Source organism: Pelecanus crispus, chromosome 2 (genome assembly GCF_030463565.1).
Source record: "Pelecanus crispus isolate bPelCri1 chromosome 2, bPelCri1.pri, whole genome shotgun sequence".
Taxonomy (NCBI): domain Eukaryota; kingdom Metazoa; phylum Chordata; class Aves; order Pelecaniformes; family Pelecanidae; genus Pelecanus; species Pelecanus crispus.
Genome location: NC_134644.1, coordinates 130,125,534 through 130,150,210, shown reverse-complemented (window position 1 = coordinate 130,150,210; position 24,677 = coordinate 130,125,534). Strand labels below are relative to the sequence as shown.

Sequence of the window (24,677 nt, the reverse complement as noted above, 5' to 3'; positions counted from 1 at the left end):
CATCAATTATTTCTTAATTATTTTTTCTCAAGCTGACTGAATCTCTATATAGCTAGACACCTGTTATAACAAATGTGGTTCAAGAAGTTAAGTGCTGACATTCAGATCACTTCTTCAGATGTTTGTCAGTAGGGAAAACAAATGGCAGGTAATCCATAAAACAGTAAATATCCATACTTAAACCAGCTGCATTAGCATTTGTTTCTATGTCTTTGCACACAGTGTCTTTTTCACTCATCTAACATGAAAGCCAAGGCGAAAAAGGAAAGATAGAATGAAAAATTACCAGAAAAATCTGGTTTCATTAACTACAGAAAAGAACAGAATCAGAAAATGATCACTGTTTCAAAATGATAGTAAGTTATGAATATTTTCTAAAAAGTTGTGTCAACATTCAAATGAATGTTCCAGAATGTGAAATAACTAATTAGAAATAGAGCTAAGGTGTAGGTCTCATATTTGGCTCCTTGCATTAGCTTTCCATAGCTAAACAAGCAAGTAAAGAAATTCTTACTTCACATGGATAATACTTAAGAAATCCAACAAAACATTATACTTTTATAACTTTATTAAAATAAGGCTGTATTGTAGATCATCAAAAATATTTTAAACATTGTCAGCTAAAGCTCCGTCAAAAAATTTTACAAGTTTAAACTTTATTCAATTACCAAAATGGCATCTATCTCTAAAAATAAATTTTCAAGAAAAATACTTGTTTTATATGTATTTCCTGTAGCATTTGGAAATATTTTAAAACAGTTATTCAATGATACAGAACATAAAGTTGAAACTGACTCAAATCAAGCCAACTTAAATGCAATGATATGTAAATGGTTTTCATTAACTAAACTGAGATGTGCAAAAATATAAGCAGTGTAAATTACGCATTATTTGTTAGTTCTATGTTAACAGGATTACATTCAAAGAATGCAGTTTGCACCACTCCACTTTTAAGCTAATGTAATTTCTAGGAAGGTCAAAGTGCTGGTTTGCAACTTTCTTCTACATAAATAAGAAATTAATTATACCCATCTACTCAATATATATGACACTATCTTTATTTGGAATAGTTTTCATTACAAATTGCTGTGCATAGCTAATTTTCTTTCCAATACGCTAACAGTTAAGTCTCAATACTTAATCTTATTTATCCCTAGTAGCAAATTTTAAATTTAGCTAAAAAATGGCAGTCTTGAATACATATTTTTCTGTTAGGCATCCGAATGTTATAACTTTCACCAGCAGCACAGAATGAAGACAAACTGGAGTCTTCCACCTAATTCAGACTTTCTTTATTTGCATGATCATGAAAAAACAACAGAGTATCAGAACAAAGTATTGACAGAATAAATAATGCTGAAATCTGCAGAGACAGTTAAAAAAACCAAACTTGTACAGAATAATTAAGTTTTGGGGGCACATTAGCCTATACAACCCATTGTTTTATGACAGTGAAAGGATATTCACTGTGCTTCAATTAAGAAATGCTCTTCATAGGTTTTGAACTCATCTAATTTATACAGAGCTTTGATGTGTCTGTCATGTAATACTTAAGCTATGTTTTTTGAGACTATTAACTTACACTCAAATGAAAAGAAAGGTGGCCCAAATCACGCACATGTCAAATTTAAAAATAATGTTACAATAAATATCTTACACATCAAGGTGTGGAAGTTAGATACTGCAGTAGAAAATATGAACCTTACTTCTGCTTTGATGATGGACGACAGGAATTGGAGTAGATTTGGAGAATCCTGCATGCTTGAGTAGAATTTTCTGCTGGACCTGAATGCTGAAGCTTCTTTTCAGCTCTGAGAGAAGACGGCCGAATGACCTTCCTAACCAGATGTCCATGTCCACTATAAATGGAAAAAAATTATATTAGTTCAAGCATAACATGGTAATTTACAGGGAAAAAAGCTATCAGAAAATTTCCTTAAACTTAAATGAGCAAAGTATGTCCATAACTTCTGTCCTGAGTGAATACTGATTAAGTGTACCTTGTCTGACAGGTAATGAATATGACTTGGTCATGCATGAGAAGACGTAGGATCTGATGGAAAGAGAGGGAATGACAAACAGGAAATCCTCATACAAACAACAGGCAGGGAATTACACACACTTATTCCATCTATCTAAAAATTCTTAACAGAAAAAATACTCAATACTCAAAGCCAGCAAAAATTATTTAAGTTTACTATCTGAGGGCAAGGCATATTTCAATGTAAAAATGGAATTTATTTATTTCTCCTCCCCTTCATTTCTCTCATGCAAGGGGGCATCAGTTACAGCAGTTAACAGTATGGCAATTTGTAGGACTTTTTGAATCCCTCAGTCCAACTAACAAAAGACACAATTATTTCTCAGACATGGCCTAGCAGAAACTCTCCCTCTCACATTCACAATTATCTCCACCTCAGTTGTTGCCATCTAGAACCATTGTGTGCTCCAGGTAATTGTGTGCTCCCCCATCAGTAATCCTCACTCCCGGCCCCTCACCTGCTATGTTTTCTGTACTTCATTGCTCAGGGCTTTTACTTAGAAATCCTGTTCCACCAGTACTCAAACTTTGGCTAAAGCTCAAGACTTTATGCCTCTCAGCTGCATTTCGCAAAACTCTTAATGCTTAAACCACTCCAGATTAAGTTATCATTCTAAATGTCACCAAGTTACCTAAATTGCTGGTTTTATTGTTGCATCCGCTCTAGATCTTCAGGTTTTCACATCCGGTAGCCCCAAATCCATAAACACTACACCTTTTGCCTGATCATTTGGTGGGTATGAACTTACTGTTCCGCAAGTGTGAATATCATCCATTTTCTGATACTGATCTCTGGCGTTTCTCATTCCTTTCCTCAATGGAAAACTGATTAGCCAAGCCGCTGCAAGCCCTGACACCTGTGTACTTGTTAATTCTTCAAAACACCAGAAGCAGCCTACTTTTCCCACTGACTCCCTGAATCTCACGTCATTCCTCCAGCCCCCTTTGAAACCAAACATGATACGACGCCTTAGAGATCGCACTTGAGAACGGGCTCAGGATGACCTAATACTTTTGATCACCTCGGGCTTCAGCAGCCTGCACCAGGGCCCCAGGCTGTCTCGACCTCCACTTCCTCCCGCCTATTCCCTGCCACAGTACTTCCTCCTTTCCCAAATGTCTCTGAGCTTTCCCTGGGATCTCTCGTCCTCCCTGCAGTTTTTCAAACTATCCCATCTTGCAGAGCATCGCCAGCATCAAAGCCTGAAGTCCCGTCTCTCGGAGGGGGGCAGCGCCACTGCCTGCCTTCCCTTGTGAGAGGCCGGACATAAGCGGGATCTGAGAAAATGCCGGCCTCCCCCCCATGCCCCCGCTCCTCGGCGAAAGGCGAAAACGCCGTAAAATTAGGAGGCCCGGTGAAAGCAGAGCAATTTCGGATGGGCACCGGGCACCTTGCGCAATATTTAAAAACCGGGCCTGAGACGCTGCCTGTCCTCCTTCGCCCTCCGGCGGTGCTGCTGCTCCTCCCCACAAGGCGGGGGTTTGTTTCGCCCCGCCTGTCCCCTCCAGTGCGGGAACGCGCTCCTGTTTTCCTCCTTCAGCGGCTCACGGGAGACAAGGGGCCACCTGCCACGGGCGGGGGGGACACGGGGGACACGGGCGTCGCGGCCCGGCCCGGCCCCGGGAAGCGGTTTCCAGCCTGGGGGGGGAGGGGAGAGCCTGCGGCCGGCCGCCACCGCGAAGACTCGGCTCCCCACGTCCCCAGGCGACTGGTGACGAGCGCCATGAAAGCCGGCCTCCCATTGGCTCTCGGGCTGGCAAAGCGCGACCAATCACGGCTGGAGCGGAGCCGCTCGCCTGCCCCCTTTCCAGCCGGCCCCCTGGCGCGCGCGGGGGGGGGGGTGGTGTTGGGCCGCCTGCGGGGGCAGGGTCACGTGACCTTGTGTTTACATCCTCTCAGCTGTGGGGGCCCCTCCTCCCCTCGCCCGCTCCCTCACCGGCACCAGCGGCGGCCGCGACCTGCGGACCCCTCCGACGCGGGGCCCGGGGGAGAGCGACTCCGGGGCCGCGCCGACCTCCGCTTTTTGCGCCGGCTCAACCTCGCTGACCGCCCCCGCTGCGCTCTCCCCCCCCGCTACGTTCCCCCCCTCCCCCCCCCCGGCGGGTCTCCCCGCTGCCGCCCCGCGGAGGGTCCGGCGCCCGCTGCGGAACGGGTGAGTGTCCCTCGGGGGGCCGGGGGGGGCGGGCAGAACGGCGCTCTGCGGCGTGGAGGCCGCCGTCGGGCAGGCGGGACGGTGGGCTGCGGCGGGGGGGGGGGGGTGTGCGCGGCCCGGCGGCCCCCTGCCCCCCCCGGGTGCCCCGGTTCCCGTTGTCCGTTGGCCCCGCACGCAGGCGCGCGCCCTTCGGAGGTGCGGGGCGGGTGGGGGGGGGAGGGGAAGGTTGTTTTCGAGCAGCCGGGACAGGGCGAGGGCTTGCCGCCGCTGGCGTCTGCGGGGTGGGGAGGGACGGGACGGGACGGGGAGAGTGTGTGTCCGCCCTCGGCAGCCCATTCCTCCTCCTCCTTTGCCCCATCCACCCCCCCGCCGCCTCCTTTCGCCGCCTGCGTAATAATAAGCTCTGGCTCAGGGCTGGGGGGAGAGGTGGTCGCTGGAGCTGCCGCGGGCCCGGGGCAGCTGTGGGGGGACGGGGACGAGAGAGGCGGTTCCGGCCCTGAGATCCGGGCCAGGGGGGGTAGAGGCGAGGTGAGGGCAGCGCTCGGCCCCCGCAGCGGCTCTGCGGCCTGCCGCCTCCCCGGGCCGGCTGGGTTGTTTTTTTTCTGCCTTTGAGGAAATGCAGTGAGAACGGGAGCTTACGTTTTCTTTTTCCTTCCCCTCTCCCGAGGCCTTATAACCTCGGGGTCTTGTGGGGGCTGCCTCCCCCAAGCCCGAGGCATTTTGGAGGGGGCGGAAGGGGGTGTGAGACAACATTTTGGTTTGTTTCGAGAAGAACCTACGGGCTAAGGAAGGGTATCCCCTTTTTCGGGAGAGGAGGTGGTGTGGCAGCAGCGCGGGGAAACCGCTTCGCTTACATAAATAAAGTGCGTAGAATGCACGATAACTTCGCTTGTCGCCCCGTGAGGCGCGCTGGGAGTCGGTGAGCCTTGCTGGCGCAGAAGGGGAAGGCTGCCTCTGCCCCCCGCCTTGCCATAAACGCACATTTTGTCTCTGTTTACATTGTGGTCTCTGTTTTGGCTGGGAGCAGCGTAAGGGGAGGAGCAGGAACTCGCTCCGGGGCAGCCACCTCCTCCCTTCTCTGTTTTCTTTGTTGTTATCTCTTCGGGGGAGGCGTCCTGGGTCACGTCTGCCTGTAGCTGAGCCGCGGTCTGCGGTTCAAGTGATTCTTCTTCGTCTCGAAACCTGGGGCCGCCTTCTTCTGTGCATGTGCAGGTCTTGTCTTTCCTCCGTCGTCGCTCTCCTCCCCCCTGCCTCGGCAGTTGTCAGCGGCTCGCAGTGAAGTTGGAGGAAAGGGAAGGGAGGGCGGAGGGGGGAGGAATCTTGGCATTTATTTGATACGTAGTCAGCAGCCTGGGCCTGCTTTGAACAGCTCTGTTGTCTTTGACAGCAAAAGGGGAAAAAAGAAAAAAACTCCTGTGGTGGAAGGAGGGGGCTAGGTGTTCATTTTTCTTGGTGGAAGACAAAGGAAAACCTCTTCAGGGTCTGTGAGAGAAGAGATGGAAGTCCTGAACTACTGCAGTGTGTCAAGAATGCTTGTGTCCTTGCAGTACTTACCAGTGCCCATCTAGCTACTGTTCTCCTAGTGAGTATTTTTCACTCCTGTCAAGTACAAGTCAAGCGCAGTTGAACTGCAGACTTTAGCAAGGAAGTAAGGTTTCCTCTGATGATGAGCAGTAAACTTTGAGACACACACAAAAAAGAGGATAGTTAGCACTTCAGTGAATTAATGAAGATACCCAATCCCTCTTGCCCATATGCCCTCTGTATTACAGAGAATGGTTTTAAGATGCAAAAAGTCTAACGGTTAAAGTTAGTAAATGACAAGTGTATTGTGAGAATGCCTTTGTAACCATAATCCATTATTCTTGCAAATGAATCATAATCTGTGTGCTACATTCTTTTTTTTCCCCCGCAGGACCCTTACCTTACTCTGGGCACTGGGCAGACTGTCTCTGGAAGGAATCAGGCTTGGATAAATGGAGCTGTCTTCCGCAGAACTCCTGCCTGATTTGCTGGGAAAGTTTGAAAAATATTTTGGATATGTAGGTGGACAAATGTGTGAAAGATCTATTAGTATTTTAACTGACTTCGAGTGAATAAATATAATACAATTATAGGAGTGTAAGAAGTACGTGAGTGAGGTCAGAGAGCCACAATGAGGGCTTTGGAGATGGATACTTAGCCAGATGTGCTTTACAGCAGTCAGTGTCCCTCAGATATGCAAGGAAAAACAATTGGATGTTGTTAGGAGGTCCACAGTGAGGAGAATGTCATGAAATCACAGAAACAGGAAAAAGTATGTAATACTGGACAGCCCTGGATGGCCATATGTTACCACTGGGTCTGTGCAGGATTAGGTTCCTTCCCTGCATAATGTCTGATCTTCAGTCTGCAACTCTTGTAAAAATATTTCTGCCTCTCCTAATTGGCTTTCTCTCTGGGTTTTGTTCGTCCAATCTCAGACTTCGTGTTGTGACTAGCTTTAGACGTTTGACCAGCCAGTTTCAATATTGCAGTATGCTATTTATAAATTTATGAAGTCTTGCCTTTTTTATAGTCCTAATCTTGGCAGTTTGCTGATTTTTATTGCTCAGTCTTCTGTTTGCCTGTCAGTGACTGCCCCAAGCTGCAGCAGCTCCTTTTGAAGAGGTTTCTGCCTAACAGGAGACTAAGAATAGAACCTGACTGCCAGACATGTATTGTAGTTTTCCATGCCTGTGCTGGACTATACCAGAGCAGTCACTTGGCTGTGTTTCTGTAAACTTGAAGTGCAGTTGCTTTGAGCTGGTAAGTGTGTATTCTGAAGCTAAAGGTAGGCTTAGGCATGATACCAGTGCAGGTGTAGGTCTCTAAAGAGCATGTTGCCTGTGACTTTTTTTTTTAGGCAAACTTGAAGGATGAAACAGTAACACAAAGATCAAATATGAAGTTCCTACTGCAAGACATGGTTAGTAATACAGGTTTTTTTTTCCCCAGAGATGCTCCCAAAACTCAATATAAGCAAGATAATTTTTCTGTGCAGTGTTACAGAAAGGCTTATGCCAGGAGTTTTAAGAGTTCCCCAAAACAAAAACATTAAAAGCAATTCTGAAATAGTTACGCAGTATGGGAATGCTCATCCCAGTCTTCAGTGCATGGTGCAAAACACCTGAGAATACAGTTACTGTTTTGTGGATGAGAAATGTCTTTACACATACCTGTTCTTTTCATTTCCTGCTTTGTTCCCATTTTCAGCAGGAATGTCACAGGGATCTGCTGTTTTACCCTGCTGAAATGAAAGTGATGCTCTGTAGCTGATCATTAATTAGCTCTCTGTGTAAGAAAAGTGCCTTGAAGTCTACAGCACTTGGCACTCTTGAATGCAAACATCCTTGAATATTATCTCATTTATTTTACCTACTTAGAATGTAAATGGCTCACAGCAAAAGTGGGAAGAATATATGTGCCATCATGTTTTGCAGATGAATAATCAGGTATGTGACTGGCCTAAGGCACTCCAGGAATCTTCCGGTAGGGTCAGAAGTTGATCTGTATGCTTCATTTTCTCCAACCAATGAGTGTAGATTTTTTTGGATGGAGAATTCTTTCAATGTATTGGCTTTGCAGAAGTGTGATCACATTGTTCCACTTCTTTCTTTTGTGGAGTTCTAGGGAGTAAAGTCAGGTAGTTTATATTAAATACTATGGGCGTAATTACATTAAAACATCAGGAAATAACTACTGTGCTCTAATTCCTTTGGGACTTACTTGTGTGCACTGGGTATTAATGAGAGCCTTCAGGCCTGCTTAACGCAAGCTCTTAATGCAGTTGATGCTGCAATGTTGTTTAGGAAAATTGGGCTGGACTTCTGGGCCTTGAAGAAAGGATAGAATTTGTAGCTTAGGATGCTGAATATACTTTTTTGCAGGACTGAAAGGTTAGCTGGCTGCCATTCAGAACAGTAGTGTTAGTTCTCTGTCCTTTTTGTCCTGCTACATCATGCCAACTCATGTTTTGGAGTCAGTGTCGCTACTGCAAAGTTGGCAGTGATGTTAACTAAACCCAAGGAGCTTGAAATACTGATGAATGCATGTGTGTAGATTATTGTTAAATGTATTTCTTATCAGAAGCTTATTGGAAATCTCAAAGGTAAGAAGTAAAGTAAAAGTAAACTGTAAGTAAAGATGTCTTTGAAAATAGCAGTTAGTCCTGAGAAACTTACTTCTTAAAGCAAGAAGTATTGCAAGTTGTATCTAGAGAGCAGCTGCGGTGTCCATCACGTGTACGTTGTGACTGCAGTTGGCACACGACTGACTTCTCAACCAATTTTATCAGTCCTTTAAATTGAAGTGTAAAAATGTAAGTTGTCCTTCACTGTGAAGAGAAACCACTGGTTTAGAAGTTGTCATAGAGCAGTTTTTTTAAAAAAAAAAAAAGACAAAACCCCAAACTCCACAGCCCTAAAATACCTTAGAGGTGACATCAGGAGTCACCATGGCAACTCTAAGGCTACAGATTCTGGTGTGTTCTCATGTAGGGGAGTTTTAGAGTGGGGAGGTGACCATGGAGCAGGAGTAAACTTCTCTGGTTAGAGGGCTGTCTTGTGGCAGAAAAAGACGTGGAACCCACTACTTAGGTGCATTTAATGAAGGCTAATTTTGGAGTTCTGGCTTTGTTTTGTATAGTGTTTAGCGAAGAAAGGGTGTAAAGATCTAGTTTGTTACAAGTGCAGAACACTGAGTTCTATGAGTTGCATGGAGTTGGAGATTAAAGATACAGCAAGTGTTGTTAAGGTGACGTAAAATATCAAAGCTTAGAATTTCTCTCAAGTATTGCATTTCACTCCAGATTTTCTCAAAGCAGTATTTGCTCAGCATGCAGTTGCAAAACAAATGCTGAATTTGGATTTACAGTGTTTCTAGGATGTAAAAAGACAAATGGAATTAATGTTTAAAAAACTTGTTTGAGGAAACAATGCAGAACTTGCCAACAGGAACTTAAAATGAGTTTTAAAAACTAACTAAAAAAACTAACAGGCTTAGAACAAGTGGTTTGATAGCGACATGCGGTGTTGGGAATCTAGCATGAAGGACACATGAAGGTGCTGTAGGACATCTGAGTTGTCAGCATGAGTTGGAGCTGTTAGGTATGAGAAGGGGTTTATGGAAGGCCTATTTTTTTCTGAAGTTCAAAAAAAAAAAAAAAAAAGCAGAGGCCGGGTGGGGGAAGATGCCAGGCAGGATAAATCTAGGTAGAGGTAGCTGAGCAGTTAGAGAAGGGGCAGCCTTTGTCTTGGTGGTGTTGGTCGACAGCCGGCTGAACATGAGCCAGCAGTGTGCCCAGGTGGCCAAGAAGGCCAACAGCATCCTGGCTTGTCTCGGGAATAGTGTGGCCAGCAGGGGCAGGGAGGTGATTGTCCCCCTGTACTCGGCGCTGGTGAGGCCACACCTGGAATATGGTGTCCAGTTTTGGGCCCCTCAATACAAGAAAGACATTGAGGTGCTGGAGCGTGTTCAGAGAAGGGCAGCGAAGCTGGTGAAGGGTCTGGAGCACAGGCCTTATGAGGAGTGGCTGAGGGAACTGGGGTTGTTTAGCCTAGAGAAGAGGAGGCTGAGGGGAGACCTTATCGCTCTCTACAGCTACCTGAAAGGAGGTTGTAGTGAGGTGGGTGTTGGTCTCTTCTCCCAAGTAGTTAGTGATAGGACGAGAGGAAATGGGCTCAAGCTGTGCCAGGGGAGGTTTAGGTTGGATATTAGGAAAAATTCCTTCACAGAAAGGGTAGTCAAGCATTGGAAGAGGCTGCCCAGAGAGGTGGTGCAGTCACCATCCCTGGAAGTGTTCAAAAAACAGGTAGATGTGTCACTTTGGGACATGGTTTAGTCTAGACTACCCTTGATTGGTTTAGTGTGGACTTGGTAGTGTAGGTTAATGGTTGGACTGGATGATCTTAAAGGTCTTTTCCAACCTAAACGATTCTATGATTGGTTGCTAACAGGTATGCTTTACTGGAGGTGGTGTGTGGTTATATACACACACGTGCAAAGAACATGTGTACAACCAACTGGTTGTGCGGCAGCGTAGTGACTGTGAACAGGATCCCTGTCCTGAGAGTTCTTAGAAGCTGGTGATGACAGAGTGCACATTCAGTTCTGGTTACAAGTCAGAGTGTCTCCAGGTTCGTATTTTTGGTCTCTTTTCTTGTGAATCTTTTGGCTGATGATACCTTCACTTTTATCTGCTTGATCTTCCAGTCCCAGCTGTTGTGTTCCTTTCAAAGGACACATCCCTCAGCTTTATGTGGTTTGTGTTCTGTCTAGGAGTCTTAAATCACACAACAGCAGCAGCTCTTCTCACTTATTTGCAGGAAGCAAGGACAGGATGTGGGCAGAAGAGTTTTCTGTTGTGCTACTTAACACTGGTTGTTGCCATATCATAGGCTAAGTAGCTTATAGTTAGCACAAGCACCTAAAATAGCACTGGAGGTCTGTTTAAGCACCTGAATCACATAGCAACTATCAGAGGCTTGCTGTTATTACAAAAACTTTTTGCATGACTTCTAAATAGATAATGGTTATTAAAGCTGTCAGTAATCATGATTATTTCTTTCTGTTTTTTAACAATTGGCTTATTAAAGTCCTAAATGATAGGTGCATATTTCTAATGGCAAATTAAGCAATCTTGAAAACTCTCTTCAGGATGAATATCAGCAACTTTGTGATACTGGATAATGTTCCACCAGGAGGCATCTGACTGTCATTGGGAAGATTTCCCTCCCCCGCCCCCCCCAGCTGATGTCTACAGATGTTTTTTAGGTTTAGGAGTCGGAGTTAGAGTCAAATCAGAGTTCTTACACAATAGCAGTTTAAGATGTAGTGAAAGGCAGTATGCAGTAATACAGTAAACACAAATACATGCACTCCTGAATGTAATTATTCTAAGTGTGTGTACTGGTACTATCCTCAAGCAAACCAAATAGCATTTGCTATCAGTTCCTTTTGTCTTTGGGACTGAAAGGGAACTACATTTCAAAGAGAATATCTCAGAGATGACTGTCTTACTGAATTCTTTGTATTTTTTTTTTTTAAATTAGAAGAAAGCTGCTTCTTCAAAAAGAGATACTTGCATCAGTGTATGGCTTCCAGAAGTGAAGTGATAAAGTCATTGGAATTGTTTATGGTAATAGTCAGCTAGTGAATCACATCCAGCAGTTGATATGCCTGTGGTGTCCCTGTCCCAAATGAAAGGCTTGATTCCTATAAATGGTGGTTTTAACATTGAAAGAGGAATTAGGACCATGTGGTTGGGAGAAAATAAGAAGTGGTTACTATTCTGAGAATTTGTGTTATTTCTGTAGCAAATGTCTTCAGCGGATACTCAGGAAGTACCATGTGGTTTTCTTGACAAATGTTTGAAAGAAAAAGCCAAGTAATACTCCTCAGCCCAGTCAGGACTACTGTGCTATATAATGGTCTATATGTTGAAGTTAAAGGTAAGAGTTGGAGCTACTATCCTGGTAATCATACCTTCAACACAATTGTTTTTGCTTGACAGGTATGGCTAAAATGTATGCAAGTTAGCATTGCTGAAAGAATGAACTCTGAAGTTCGCTAAAGGAGATGCTTAATTTCTGCAAACAAAGCAAAAGGGCAATATTCCTACAGTACTAATAATTTGAAGTAATTGGGAATGCTGTGAGTATTTCTACTAGGACATCAGCTTTCCCTTAAAGGATGTGATTTCTATCTGAAAAATCTTTGCCTGAGACCCATAAAGTTCTTGTTTACTCTTGTTTATGTTGGATTCCAGCAGGTGGGGTTTTGCTGGCTCTTCTTCTGCTGGGGTATGTGACCAAGCTGTTTATTTGCAAAACTCTCCCCTTTTGAGAATGAACTGTGGTTTTGCTTCCATTTAGTGTAGTCACCTGCTGTCTGGTTTCTTAAGCTTTGCTGTGTTCTTCCTTCAAGAAACTCTAAATTTGGCATTATTGCAGTCAGGAGGTCAGTGAAACTGGAAGGACACAGAAAAGATGAGTTGCTGAGTTTCTTTATAACTTCTCCTGAGCTGACAGTTGCAACATTATAAATCCCATAGGCCTTAGTTGCTGCTTTTTTACTTCAGTTAATTATGCATTCATTATGACTAAGACTCATTACTGCCGAGTTTCCTGAGATCCTGTGATGTTTTGTGGAGTTACTCAGTTGTCAGAAAAGTCAGTGTAGGATTTGACTTCTCTGTTATGGGATGCTCTGAATAAACTGGAGCTGTTTGTGATATAACTGAGGCAGGTTATGTGACTGTAGCAGCCTCTTGTGTTATATCTGTAAACTGCACTTCTCTCGGGTAAAAAACATGTGCTTTGTGTGACTGAAAAAAACCCTGATGTGATGGGGTAGGATTATGTGGGTGAAGATACACTTACGCTGTGCAAGTGCAAAGATACTGTACCAAGCAAAGATAGAAGGGTCTCAACTTCCATTTCTTGGTGAAATATTTGTATTAATAACTTGAAATGGTCACTGAAGCTTTCCCAAATGCTCCAAATCCCCTCCAGACCACATCTGCTGTTGTTTGTACTGTAAGTAAATCATAACTTTGGAGTCATGTTTGCAATAGTATTTGATTCATACCTGGAGACAAAGAAAAACAATAGTGCAGGAACATTTTCAAGTTTAAAATGTGCTTATGAGTTTTGGTTTTGGCTTTTAAAGGCGGCCTATAAAGGGTTTTGTTCAAGTATTTCTAGTTCTTAGTTCAGGCATGTGTGGCCCCAGGCCCAGCCAGTAGTGAGACTAGGCACATATTCTCAGTAGCACACAAACACACATATTCAGCATGTACGCATATAAATACATAGTTGGCCACCACATCAACGCAGGAAACACAGCACTAATGCAAGCACAAACAGCACCAGCGGCTTTATCCTGTTGCCCTTTCTGGATGGTCAAGCTGAATGTCTGCCAGTGGCAAACGCATGTTGCATGTGTGGATCCTTCCAGTTAATGGGTATCCATACCTGTCCTACCCTGAAACTGGCCCTTGGGTCCGTATTTATCCCCCATTGCCTCTTGCGCACACACACTCATGCTCAGACACCCCAGGTTCTCCAGCAGCTCACTTGGACCCCCTGCTTTTCCTCCAGCAGCCAGCTCCTTCAGTTGCCTCACTCAGATGGTCTGCCCTGTCCCTGGTTCCCAGGCCACTCTGCCAATTTGCTGACTAGTCCAGCTTGGTGCTCCCTGTGATCACACCCTGACCTGCAAAAGCTCACCCCCTCCTTTGCTGGCACCACAGATTCACAGGCCTCTGTGCCCTGACTCCATTTATCATGTGGGCACATGTGCATACTGAATGGAGCCCCAGGAAAAGACTTGGAGAAGGAGATTAATGGGCAGACAGGACAGACCGTGGTGATAGGGAGAGAGCACAGCTAGATCTGCGTACTGACCTGCAACCTGTTCACAGGTGGTGTGTCCCTTGTGTCATCGTAGCCCTCTGTTTTCCCATGCTTGTTCCTCCCCAAGCCACTTTGATCCCTCCCTTTCCCCACCTTTGGTTCCTTCCCTAAACTTTCCATAACAGGACTTGTGCAATCCCCACGTGCCTTTCCCCCACACCTCATGATAAATCTGGTAGCCCTGTAAGCAGTCACACCTCTCAATCTGAAAAGTGCCCTGGAGAGGCCCGGTGGTGGTGGGGACGTGGGGAGAGCCAATGGTTCTCCTGTGATAGCTCTGGGAGGAGCTGGATCAGGGTATTTAGGTGGGTTCCCCCACCTGCAAGCGTGCCTCTCTGCTCCTTTGTGTGCAGAATAGCTTTTTATTGCATAACCTAACGGCGTTAACTGTGATATGTGCTGGCAAATAATCTGTCTAATCATTAGCAAGCACAGTTAAAAACTTGTGGTAGAAGTAACTGGCTGGCCACAGAGATGTGAATTAAAGTGACACTGTTAAAAAAGCAATACTTTGAAATGTTACCTCAAAGTGTAGTGTATTTTAATAGCAATAGGAACAGGGAGAGTGCTAGAATGAGTGCATGAAACTTTGTGGAACAGGCTTTGGTAACAGTACTAACGCTATAACCTTTTAAATTGTAAAATAAGGAGTGTGGTGTGGTTTGGGGGGCGCGGTGTTGGTTGGTTGGTTTTGTTTTTTTTTCCCCTGGATGACTTGCATTGATGTAGAGACTGGTAGGTTTTTAAAATCTATTTAGTTCATACTTGATCTGCACATTTTGAAAGTTTTGATAAATCATGCCTTTTGTTTGGTAAGAACCATGAAGGGATAGTTAATCTCTGTTTTAAATAAAGTAGGTATTGGACATCTTAAGATTTAAGATTAAAATAGGGATTTATTGACAAGTCATGTCATTTTAGAGTATGTTGTTTATGGATTTATGGTATGTCTGGAGAATGAGGCAGGTTATGACATGGGCCTTAAAATGTGAGGTGCTTGGAGATATGCAGGATTTGTGGATTAAAAAGAAAGTTATATGCAAGTAGATATCCTCACTTTCTTTGACAAGATAAATTAAAAGTAGCTGTTAGTGTGCTTAGTAAACAAGTTACATTTGAAAAAATTGGTAAATCCAGTGTGCTGCTTCTGGAAGATTGCATTGGTTAAATAATTTTGTGTTGTGGTTCTGAGGAAGAGAAGCAGGAAACAGAGTAGGCCTTACTTGTTCATCCTTCTTGAAGATTACAGGCCTAAGTAATAAAGTAACTTCTCAAAACATACTATTTTATTGCACTGGACTATTTTAAGAATCTAGTAAACAGGATCAGGACTTGAATTTTTAATTTATTTAGCATCTCATAAGAAGGGGGCACATAATAAATAAAAGTTGAGATTGTCAGGCTGTGAAAGTAAACATTTTGATCATACAGTATTAGTTGTTTATGCTGTGATTATTGCATGCTATTTTGATGCTTTTAGATATATTTCTAAAGATCAGAAACCCCAAAGGCTTTAGTGCACTTGGAGCTTGCTAAAGTTGATTGATATTTTTGTTTTTTATTTGGGCTTGGGTTTTTTTTTGTAGAGACTGCAGTAAATGCATAGCTGTAAGATGAGGTTTCAAGTGTCAGGAATGTAACCATCTTCTATTTTTACACTTGACCTCGTTTCTATTTTGTTTTGCTAAAGGCAACAGGCGTATGTTGTTCTGCTGCTGCTGGAAGTGAGTTACTTAACTTGGAACGTTTATGTGCAATAAGATTTTGAACTTTAGCACTGGCTGAAATAGTGAATATTTTGTTATGGGCCACATTTAGCCTACTCAAAATCATATGAACTGTGATTTGATCTGCTTAAGACTGTAGCTGCAGAAACTACATTTGTGGTAGAAGGTTAGGAAAGTCTGTTTTGGTTCTTGTACTAAACCTGCTTTGTATTTCATTAATAAAATTGGACCGCCTCACCCCGCTGTTACTGGTTGCTTTCTGAAGATGGTACTGAAAGTAAGTGAGCATCATATTTTACTGTGGTTTGTTACCTGTTGGTCACCACGAAATGAATTCTTAAACATTTCTTTTCGTGAAGAGAAACAGGTTTTGTTTTAAAACTGTTGAGTATTTGCCTTGTCCTTTATGTCAAGGTGTCTTAGTTGGCTTATGAACAGGATGTTAAAATTTGCAGAAATGTTTGTGTCACTTGTATGCCTTAGATTTTTTCAGACTAAAAGGGATCAGATATTCCAAAAACGTGGGTTTTTTTTGCGTATCTCTCTACAGCTCTTCTAATTCTTAACATTTGACTGTTACGGCTTATATAAACCTGCTTGAAATGAGTATTCTCTGTTAAATACCCTTGTACAAAGCTGTTTATTGTGGCAGTGAGTTTTGTGGGGTCACTCTCTAGCTCGCTAATTCCTGTGAAATATGTGCACAGACAGCAGTTTCTCGTCTGAAAAACAGGTGCATGATACAGACTCAGTATCAGACATCTGCATGTATTGAGCATCACTGATTCCTATCTATCTTATGAAGTCCTGATACTGTAGTCTTGCCAGTGAGCAAGCCACTATTACCTGGCACCTCCTGTTTCTGTGGGTCTGTTAGGCCCTCTAGAGAAGCTTCTTTGCCCTTTCTCCCAGCCAGTCTGTGATAAAGCAGTACTCTAGTTTGTATTGGACAGACAAAATAGTTGTAGCATGGGAATGGGCAGAGCTGTAGGCACACCTTTAAAGGACCTGAGGCCTTTAAAAAGAGTGTGCTATAAGGGGACTGCTGTCAGAGGAAGGATAGAGGATTTTCTGTGTGCTGGACATGGGGCTAAGCTGACATCTTTTGCTTATGAGATCTTTTAGTGGAACTTTGACAAGTCACTAAGCCATCTCTGGCTTCTCAGATGAGACCATTTTATGTAGTGTCTTACAAACAAGCACCACCAAACTTTTTGGACTAGTGTGCGTAGAGAAGCAATGTTAATTGCTTTGAAATCTGTACTTGATGGGATGCTATAGGGTACACAGAATTGGGCAGAGCTGGTGTTCATTTATTCATAAAGGTATACATACAACCTCTTGAGATGTAATTACTATAGAATCATTTAGGTTGGAAAAGACCTTTAAGATCATCCAGTCCAACCATTAACCTACACTACCAAGTCCACACTAAACCAATCAAGGGTAGACTAGACTAAACCATGTCCTGAAGTGCCACATCTACCAGTTTGCATATAGCTGACCTCTCTCTAATGGTAAGCAACGGACTGGCAACTATTGTTTTGTTGATGTCTTATCACTGCGTACAGTGAAAAAAGCATGCCATGCTGCTCTGATCAAGTACTATTATCAGGAACTGTCAGTTCCACCACTCAAGCTGCGTCATACGCTGCTGCCATAGACATCAGTTCTTGTCATTGTCAGTCAGGTATTCAGATTTTTATTCAGATTCAGTTAATGTTGCTCTCTGAAATTGCTGAAATAATTTAGATTTTTTTTTTAAACTTTGTAGACAGTATCACTGGACTGACACATAACAAATCGTAGGTCTTTGTTTTTTTCTGATGATACTAGCTAACAGGGTCTTGCTGCTTTGGAAAATGATTTTCAGAGCACTTAAGAGGCTGTTTTCTTATCAGCACTTCTGTTCATCTGTTTCAGGATATGAGGAGCTGGTTCTGGGGACCAAGCAGCAACTGATTATTAATACTGTCCATCAGTAATGGACAAACTCTTTATGCCTGACAGAATAATGTCTTCTGCAGAGGTAATAATGTTCGGTGCTTAAAATCTCATGAGACATTTGCAAAAATGGGTTAACCTGAATATTCCAGAGCTGTTTATCATCTCATCAGCTTCTCATCCATGGAGGCTTTTTCACTTTACAAATAAGAGCATTTCTTAACAAAAGTTTTATGGCTGATACTGGCTAAATTAAAACTTACTGTGAAATTAGATACTAGCAGATTCTTAGAAGGGGATGTTTCTGTGCTTGTTCCCAATTTAAAGCTTTTTGTAACATGAATGACTAGATTCAAAATGGTTCTACGTATGCAAATCCCAAAGATCCCACGTATATGAGGTTTGAAGTCAGGGGGGAAATAATTTTGTGCAGATGACCAACAGGTAGTCTTTACTAGCAATTAAGTCACTGAACTAGGGCAGTGAGACAGCTTTTCTGTCTCTCAGCAGGGAGTTTTTGTAGGGTATAATTAAGAAAGGTCAGTCAGTGGCCCAGAAGGCATTCTAGGATGTCAATGTTGAAGCTGGGTCTGTGGTGACCATAGTGACAACTATTGGAGAATAATAACCATAGCCCTAAATAGATAAAGAGCACAGCTGAGGACTTGCTCTCTGAGAGTATAGGGCTGCTTTAGTACTTAGTGGGTATACATCTACACCTTTAAATTTAAGAAACTGTTGTGTACTCTAGGTTTTGCCCCAGTATGGCAAACTATACCGCTAGCTATCTCAGGTGGAAATGGTGAACTCTTATTTCTTTGTTTTGAAGTAGTCATTCAGAACACATCTGTGGTGTCACAGGTGGGAGACTTTGAAGAAGCAACTGCTTCTGAAGCCTGGGAGGCTCAGCTTTGCAAACATTTTTTGGTTGCCCAGATTTTAAGCAGTAAGGGAACCAAGTCAGGATGTGGTGTTAAGCTACTCATTAGAAGTTCCATCCAGGAAATATGTAGGATTCTTTGCTTTGCTTTGTAATAAAAGGTAATGAATTTTAAAGGCTTTATCAGCATACCTGAAAACAGGTCTGACATTATAGAACTGGTATATAGAAAATATTCCTTTCAGCATTCAATTCTTGCTGTCGTGTGAAGAGGGTAGGTAGGATTTCAGATGAGAAAAACAAATCCAGTACAGAAGAAGACATAGACTGAGAAAGGAATGTATCACAGTCCAAAGAAGGAAAAAAAAGTGTGGGTTTTTTTTCCCCGCCTGGGTGGACAACCAACAAAATTCTATGTTGTGGGGTTTTTTTTAACTTTAAGATCCTGTGAAATGTCTCCGTTTTTTCAAAAAAAAAAGTAATGGGGCGGGGGGGGGGGGGGGGAGTCAAAAGGTTTGGTAGACATTCAGCAAGGTTGGTTGAAAAATTATGCCCTTGTGTAACTGCCAAGGTTAAGGTTACTTGATCGTGAAATCTGTGCTGATGTGCTTGTATTGTGGTTTAACTCCAGTCAGCAACCAAGCACCACACAGCTGCTTGCTCACCCTCCCCCCGACTGGTGGGATGGGAGAGAGAATCAGAAGGGCAAAAGTAAGAAAACTCGTGGGTTGAGATAAGAACAGTTTAATGATTGAAATAAAATAATAACACTAAATTGTAATGAAAAGGAAAACAACAAAAAGAGAGAAACAAAACCCAGGAAAAACAAGTGATGCAGCTGCTCACCACCTGCTGACTGATACTCAGCCAGTCCCTGAGCAGTGATCACTGCCCCCTGACCAGCTCCCCCCAGTTCGTATACTGAGCGTTACATCATATGGTATGGAACAGCCCTTTGGCCAGTTTGGGTCAGTTGTCCTGGTTATGCTCCCTCCCAGCTTCTTGTGTGCCTGGCAGAGCATGGGAAGCTGAAAAAGTCCTTGACTAGTATAAACACTACTTAGCAACAACTAAAACATCAGTGTGTTATCACATTATTCTCATGCTAAATCCAAAACATGGCACTATGCCAGCTACTAGGAGGAAAAATAGCTCTATCCCAGCCAAAACCAGGACATGTTGTCACTGCTCATACATTGTGGGGTGCTGTAAGCTTCAGTGCATCTTCTGAGAGATGCAGTGCCATGTGTGCTGTTTGGTGTGTTCAGGTGACTGGAGGTGGAGGAAGAATGACAGCAAGCACACACCTGGAATTTTGTATAAGCAGCTGTTGAAGGCCTAAACAGGAAGATCAGGGCTTAAGCTTACATCAGACTTGACAAACATTTTCTGCCCAAGTAGGTCAATGCAATTCAGGTTAAGTCAGTAGTTGTAGCTGTTTACATTCATTTGGCTTAACTTTAATCCTGTGGTCTGTTCCTTGTTCCATTGCTATATTACAAAGAACCTTGAAGTATGCTTTGTGGAGTGCATTACATTGGAGGGCTGACTGTACTTGTTTATGTTTAACTTGAAAAGGTTCTTGAAATGATCCACTGAATGGTAGGTTAGGAGTCATGTTTTTGAGTGAGATGAGTCTAGACTTCAAAAATATGCAGTGTTTCCAATAGAGTTTTTGTTAATGCACCAAGTAGTATGTTCCTGTATCCTCAAAACAACAAGTTTTCCTTCTTTCTAAACTATTTAGTGACAAAACAAATAGCTGTGGAAGAGGAGGCGGTTCAAGTAGCACCTACTTTTCCAAAGCATTTAGACTTTTTATTGCCTTTTGTAGCAGTTCAGCAGCAAGGCATGCGTATAAAAGTTTAAAAAATATTTGTAAAGACTTCATACTGAAATACCTCTGTCCCACAGCTTCTGATTTTTGTAGTCACCTACTAAAATTACCTCCAGCACGGTTCATGTTTTGGTTTTCTCCAGCCTTTGCTTGGTGAAGCTAATGTTACAATTTCTCTTTTCTTTTCAGATAGTAATCAGACATTCTGTTTATTCAAAAGGTCCTGCTGAAATCTTAGACTCAGCTCTGCAGTTTGGAGTTGAATTTCCTCTTGTGCAACACTATTACAGTACTTAGGAGGAAAGGAGAACCTAAACTAAAAATGGAGTCCTTTTGTTGTAGGAGGTGCTGGATGGGGTGAGGACAGGCAAAACATGATCTTGAGTACATTATGGCTGCAGGAGTGGCACGAATTGAGTCTGAACAGAAGTAGGTCTAACACTTGGTTAGTGGCCTGGGAAACTTCAAACTTCTGCTGCTGAGAGTGGTGTTGCTGACTTCTGCCATGAGTAAACTGAAACTGCTAAATGGACTGAAGTGTTTCAAGCCCTTTTATGCATTTGTGGTTAATTCCCTCCTATTGTTGGTCACAGAATATTCCTTTTTGGGGAAATTTAACAGCTGACTCCTCTGTCTATATTAATGAGTAGCTCAGTGGTTTATTGTTGTCTTTTCCCCCTCCCCCACCCCCGGGGTAAGGGGGAAGGTTCACCAAGCAATTTTGTATGCCATCTGTGAGTTTAATGTATCACAGTCTTGATTCAGTGTGTTGTGGTGTGCTCCAAGCTGATACCTTAATGAAAATAGTCTGAGGAGCAGACTTGAGATATGGCTGATCCCATTTATTATATTTCCTCTTCTATTTTTCACCCTTTGAAACAAAGTAAGAGTCAAGTTAGTAGGCTCAAATAACCTGTATTTTTAAGGAGTCATCTATGTAGAGTCAGGATCATAGAGTCATAGAATGCTTTGGGTTGGAAGGGACCTTTAGAGATCATTTAGCCCAACCCCCCTGCAGTGAGCAGGATGTGTCAGTTTTACAGGATACTAAATCTGTAAGGTATTTGACATGGTATGGATTTAGCAAAGGCAAAGTTTTGTTTGTCAAATTAACTGGATACCTTGCTAGCATGGTATTTAATCTGTGTTTAAGAGAGTGTACAGTCCTTAGTGACCTACAGAATTGACTTGAAGAGCAAATGTATTTGTGAAAATTCTGAAATGTGCAAAACTTGTGTCCCTTTGAGAGCTGACAAAAAAAACTTGGCAAACCTTACATCTGGTTACTAACTTCTCAGATAATTGCATAGCTTATAAAATGGTGAAGGATTAAAATTAACTCAAATTGTCAGCACTTCTTAAGATTCACATAGCCAAAGAACACCTGTTCAACTAATGTGACCAAAAAAAAAAAAAAAACCACCCAGAAGCTATTTATGTTAAGGAATTCCAGTAAAATTGGTTACAAGTTAGGTCAGAAACAGGTTGGAGGTGTTGTGATACAGTTGTGTGGATTTTTACAGAAATTGGAAAGTGTGTTGACATTTAACTTTTATTGTGAATATAAGAAACTTCAAGATGAAGTGTTCCAACTTGTGAAAGTAAACTCATGAATCGTGTGGAATGAGAAACAGAATTTTTTAATTGGAGTTGGTTTTAATCAGTGAATGAACTTTCTTATTCAAGAATATATTCAAATTTTAACTGCTAAATGACAATTTGTTGGCTCTGTATTCCAAAGATTCCTAAGGCTAAAAGCAGTTGCTGCATTTAGTTAATGTTATACTCCCTTCCCCTTTCTTTTGAAATTTCTATACATCTTGGTGTAATAGGCATCAGAATACTGCTCATGCTCCTTGTGAACTGTGTGCGTTTCAATTAGGTATCAGTGAGCTTCACAGGGTGCTTTCTGTGAGCTTTGTGGCTATGTAGAAAGTTTTATCATAGTATGCTCTGCTGTCTTTATCTTGGTCCTGGGTCAGCTGTCACAAGGAGGCTTTGACTAAGTTGCCCTTTTTCTCCAGCTGTGCTAAAATAGCTTGTGAGGTTGTTTCTTTTGTGTGTTCAAAATAGTAGATGATGTATCTGACTTCACACATCTATTGCCTCTCTTAGAAGCAAGTAATTTTGCTTTCATAAGGTAAAAGCTTGCAAACATAAAAGCATTGGAGGGAAGTAAAATACCACAAAATACTTCTCTGCAGCACCAGAGGTCACTTTTCATGAAAAGATCTTTAACTTCCTAGGGTTTGTTTTTTAACAAAAATACTTTCCATTTGAGTAGCATTTTTGCTTACCTATAGCTGTAGAGGCTAGAGTAGAGCACCATAGCTGAACAGAAGCAAACAAAAAGCAAGTATCTAAAAAGTGAACAATATCACTGTCTCTATCTGATGTCACCTTTTTCAGATGGGGCAGCGTATCTACAATGAGATGTAACCTTCAACCACACTTCCAACTTGCCACTTTCCTCTGCTGCGCAAGCATCCCATTCTTGAGAGGAGGCTCTCCAGTTCTTTTTTCTCCCCTACTTCCCACAAGGTCATGCTGTGTACCAGACCTTTTCTGTTCTTGCCTTTGAGATTCTGTGTGATAACCATTAATGAAGGTGAAACACTTGGTGGGTGTCATCAGTAGAAAATCTTGTGATGCTCCAGTAACTTCAGCTGTCAGATAATACCACAAATACAAAATTACAAAATACCTGAAGAAATGAATTCTGTTTTAGTGTAATGACTATGTTGAAATTATAAAATGTTATTTATGGGAAAGAAAGTTTATGTGAAACTAGTGAAGACTTTTTGATAGAAACGGTAAAGCTTTAGGTTGGAAGAATAGCCTTTTTCCAATCTGAAGGTTCGTGTATTTACCTGCTTGCCGCTTGAGTGTAGATAGTTGGTGAAGTTCTCCATCTACTGGTGCAAGGTGGTGAATGCACTCTGCAGGTAGGGCTGGAAGTGGTATTTCTGTTTCTCAAATGTAGCAGCTGGGTAAGTCTTCAAGAAACTCAGTTCTTAAATTTACTTCTTAGTTGAAATTATTTCCAAACATATCTCAATACAATCATGAAGTTTTTAGGATGAAGGGATGGCAAAAACTTTACCAGGGATGGCTTTAGTCACTGTACATTATTTAACTTGTTAACTGTCATTTGATTCAGTAGTTCGTTGAACTTTAGGCGTGATGCAAGTGCAGACAAGCAAGCAGGGCTGGAATATTTTTACAAATTATTTTTTACTTAAAAAAATAAAAATATCCTCTCTCAAGGTCCACATTTCCTGTCTAAATTGTCCCTTAGTTTTGTCACAAATAAAAAAGGATGTTTCTGTGCGATTAAACACACACAGGGCTACTTATTCAGCTCTGGAACACTAGGATGTTGAGAAGGGCAGTTTTTCCTACTTTCATCAAAGGTTTTCCTGCTGGTTCATAATTGCATGTGGTGACTTTTTACCTCTTTCCACTCCAGGATGTCAGTGAGAATTGGTTTTGCTTCAGACAGAAGCACACAGCTGAGTGGTAAACAGTTATCATTTAACCCATGATTTTACCAGGGCTCAAGCAGCCATGAGCAATTCTGCTCCTCCCCCTTTTTTTAATTATGTTTGTAGTTAAGGACAAGCATTGTGAATGTATGATCTGGTAATTTGAGCTTGCGTGCTTGAAATATTAAACTTAGCTATATATCTTAGCACTGGTACCATATGGTTATTCATCTTTTTTAGTGACTTGGTGTTTTATATAAAGTAATGCAAGGCAAGGATAAGGAAACACTTCTGTCAGTCAGAATTGCAAATAGAGATGAGGTTTCCTTTGTTGGAAGACTTGTTTTGTGATGGCCATCTAGACAGGCGAGGGGTAAAAGTTGTATAACTTTGGTGTTGGATACTGAATACTGTAGAAACTTTTTTTTCAAAGCAAGAAGAAAAGAGCAGGCTGAAACAAATTTCAGAGTTTAATCATAGTTTTCCCTTATTTAGGGTCTGTGCATCTTTATATATGCCCTTTCTGCTCAGAACTGATCTTTAATAGTTTCAGTACTCTTTTGATTCTGAGCTTGGTGTTCAGAAAAGTTAATCTAGTGGTTGGATGGCAGTCCAGCACATGAGCACATTTTTTGCATTCACAAGGATGTTTCAGTGCTTTACTTAAGTCGTTGTTGTTTGTAGTTTAATCCTTCAGGAAAATGGTTCAAACTCCAAAAGTCTTTGTTAATGTTGCAGTGGGGGTAAAAAAAAAACCTACTAAATTTGAAGTTGCTTGTGGTTTCTGGAAGTTTCCATTTGGTTTTATGGGAAGGTTTATTAGTACTGTTTTGATAGAGAGTTGTTAAACATGTGGAAAAGGATGCACTAGTGTTCTAAGAAGGTTTTTCATTTGAAGTGTTTAACCATAAAAATTGTGGTGAACCCCACAATGAAAACTTAGGAACCAGATTCATTCTGGTAACTTAAATAACCTTGGACATCTGGATTGTTTGCGAATTCCTGACTTGAATTTGCACAAACAGGCATGTACAAAACAGGAGTTTGCTGAATTGTGTTGGAGGATTTTCAGATAAAAGATTACATTTGTAATTTTAGAAAGAATGTTTGGTGAAATATGCTTGTTTGAAGAGGCAGGTGGAATTTTGTAAAGTTGATAATCAGCAATGCAATTAA

General features: G+C 42.2%; 1 protein-coding gene across 2 annotated transcripts in view; it reads left to right on the top strand.

Moving 5' to 3' along the window:
- Positions 1 to 4,807: 4,807 nt before the first annotated feature.
- Positions 4,808 to 24,677, top strand: part of PCMTD1 (protein-L-isoaspartate (D-aspartate) O-methyltransferase domain containing 1) — a 47,656-nt gene continuing 27,786 nt past the window's right edge. The window contains exons 1-5 of one of the 2 annotated variants that reach the window (XM_075706508.1): positions 4,808 to 5,776; positions 6,110 to 6,236; positions 6,808 to 6,981; positions 7,079 to 7,141; positions 17,279 to 17,384. The gene's annotated coding sequence lies outside the window, so the exon portion shown is untranslated. The remainder of the gene's footprint in view (positions 5,777 to 6,109; positions 6,237 to 6,807; positions 6,982 to 7,078; positions 7,142 to 17,278; positions 17,385 to 24,677) is intronic. The other variant, XM_009482931.2, reaches the window with a different exon arrangement.